Consider the following 2,900-nt stretch of genomic DNA (forward strand, 5'->3'; position numbering starts at 1 on the left):
AGAGAGAGAGAGAGAGAGAGAGAGAGAGAGAGAGAGAAAAATAGCAGGCTGAGAAGGGGTTGACCTGGTTAGGAAATGTGAATTCTGTATCGCAATGTAGGGCAGCGCTGAGATGAAAGAGGGCTTTTTTTTTTATTCTTGTTGCTTTCTCTTGTGAAAATTCCCCAAGTTGGAAAGTGTTAAAATGTTTCTAATCAGACTGCAATGATTTTGTACAGAGGGACGATGTGTGGTCCAATATGAGCCACCAAACAGCACATAAACCTCTGACATTAAACTGCTCTGTGATACCTCAATCTTTTTATTCTTAAAAAACTCTCTCAAACTACTACATTAGATGGTAGGAAAGTCAGCAGTTGCTAATAGAAGGCAGATTGCAAGGCTCTGCATCGGTAATGTCCTGGCAGACAGCAAGCGCTTCAATGGATCAGTATTTTAGCCTGCGGCCCTTTTCGGGAGGTCTGAGAAGTGGCAGGTCACTATATAGTCTAAGCCTATTTAAGAAGGAGCATACCAGCACATCCTGCAGTTCCACAGAATGGGGAGAGAGCTGCTTTGAAAACCCTTTAGTAAAAGAATCATAAAACACACTGCTGGACAGCCTACTAAACATGACATGTTGAATCCAACAACATAACTCATAATTGCTCCAATGATCCTTACTCTCTGTGCAAGCTGGCTAACAGACTTTGCAACGTGCCTTTGTTAAAAGAAAAAAAAAACATTACTGAGCAGATTTTTGTTCTTTAATATTCTAAGGTAAGGAGGTAATTCATGTCTTAAAAAAACATAGTGGTAGTGGTGCTTGTTTTGCAAAAGAGGAGCCCAGGGTAGCGCCTTGAATGCTATTGTTTCGACTGATCCCTTCTAGCATACTTGTTTGTGGTTAGATGGTTAAGCATGGCAGAGGCTGTGTGCATTTTCTCAGGCAGAATAACACAACAGTATCATGATGTGCCCAGTGGGAAGGAACCCTCCGTGAACCTCCAGGGTTTTACTCTCCCACAACCAGCTGAGGGGGGTGGCGGGGTAGCCTGTATGCAGGCATGCATATGAAACAAATAAAGGGAGTGAATGCAATATCTGGTCAACTAGGCACACATGGCATTATAGAGGATGTGAGAGATCAGTGCAAATGTCTGCAGCCCTCCTCCAAAACTCTCAATAAATGAAACATCAACAAAAGAGAAACCAGCGGCTTTTCCTGCACTTAACAAAAACATCTGATGTGCATTATTCCTGACAGAGCATCAGACTGAGGATGAACAGCTTGGCTTTTTAATAGAATGAGTTTCCTCTACTCTGTATGGCTGTGTCCATTAACAAAAGGCTCTCAGGGAGGCAGAGAGTTGAGGTTTACAAAAGGTGAGCAACAACTCTGAATAATGTGTTCTAACGGATGAATAACAACATCAGAATGTGGAGGCCAAACAGTTAAAACATGGATCTGTACTTCCCTCTAGTGGCCAAAGAATTTGCTATTAAAAAGCATACATCAAAACATAGAAGATAAAAAAACAAAACATAGAAGACATTGCAACAAGATATTCAACTGTAAATTTGAGAATTTGTAAATATTTTGTCCTACTGTACAACAGCTCATTTAACATACACTATAATAACTCATGCCACATGCTGGAACTAGTGTCTGTAGCCGTTTGTTTGACAATAATGGAAAGGTTGTTGTTTATTATGAACGCTGGCCATACAAGCTGAAAAGCTTTAATCAAATGCAGATTTAACTTATTCTTAAGTATCTTGTGTGCATTTTATGTGGGAAAACATTTTTGGTTTCAAGGCATAATATGTAGTCTTCCCCAGTTCAGCCAGAGAGAGAGAGAGAGAGAGAAAGAGAGAGAGAGACAAAGCAAGCAGCGGTGGTCGTGCGAGTTAGGGAGTGAATGAAGAGAGGGAGGGCCAAACAAAGCAGTGGTGATGTTATTTTCTGATTGCTTCACAGCGGTAACCTTCTAAAGCACAAATAAATACACCCACACCTCGCCGGGACAGTGCTGCATAGCCAAATATGAGTGAGTGCAAAGCTACATTCTGTCTGCTTCTGTGTGTGTTTGTGTCGTTAAACTTATGCATCGGTTTGAAACGCTGAGGGGCAAAAGGGCGGTGGGGAAAGAGAACACAGAGCAGGGGATTACACACACACACACACACACACACACACACACACACACACACACACACACACACACACCACCAAACACACACACACACACACACACACACACACACACACACACACACACACACACGTGGGGCCCAAGGCCCTTTTTTGACGGCAATGAACATCCCGCATTCAGCAAAAGAAAAAAGAAAATACAGACAGACGGCAGGGAAGCTGCAGATACAGACACCTCCACACACTTCTAGTGGGTCATAAATAATGATTGAGAGGGAATATTTGTGTATTAGTTTATACATTGTTTTTTAGGATTACATAGCATATTATAATTTTAAGTAACTGTGAGGCTTTGTGATCAGTGATCAATAGATTTTTTTCCACATATGATGTACATATTCATGTACATATAAGATAAGAAAGAATATGTTTAAAGCTTTAGTGTGTAACTTTTTATATTATGCTCATTTTCAGGTTCATAATTGTATTTAAAGGTTATATTAGAATAGGTAACACGCTTTAATTTTTAAAAAACAATTTTTTTTGCTGCAGCTCATCTTTTCACCCTGTGTGTTGAGCTTTCTTTTTTAGCTACAGAGTGAGGCATCTCACTTCTTTTCCATCTTTGATGGGAGTCGCACATGTGCAGTAGCTAGGTAAGGACTAGCCAGTCAGAAGCAGAGTATGAGGGCGTGCCATGCTATCAGCTATGAGAACATTATAACTTGTGTAACAAAGTAACACACATTTGTCACTGAAGTAAAGC

General features: G+C 40.7%; 1 protein-coding gene across 2 annotated transcripts in view; it reads right to left on the bottom strand.

The window, feature by feature from the left end:
* slx4ip (SLX4 interacting protein) overlaps positions 1–2,900 on the bottom strand; it is a 32,691-nt gene that overhangs the window by 28,276 nt on the left and 1,515 nt on the right. The window lies entirely within an intron of this gene.

Source organism: Etheostoma spectabile, chromosome 17, assembly GCF_008692095.1.
Source record: "Etheostoma spectabile isolate EspeVRDwgs_2016 chromosome 17, UIUC_Espe_1.0, whole genome shotgun sequence".
Lineage (NCBI taxonomy): Eukaryota > Metazoa > Chordata > Actinopteri > Perciformes > Percidae > Etheostoma > Etheostoma spectabile.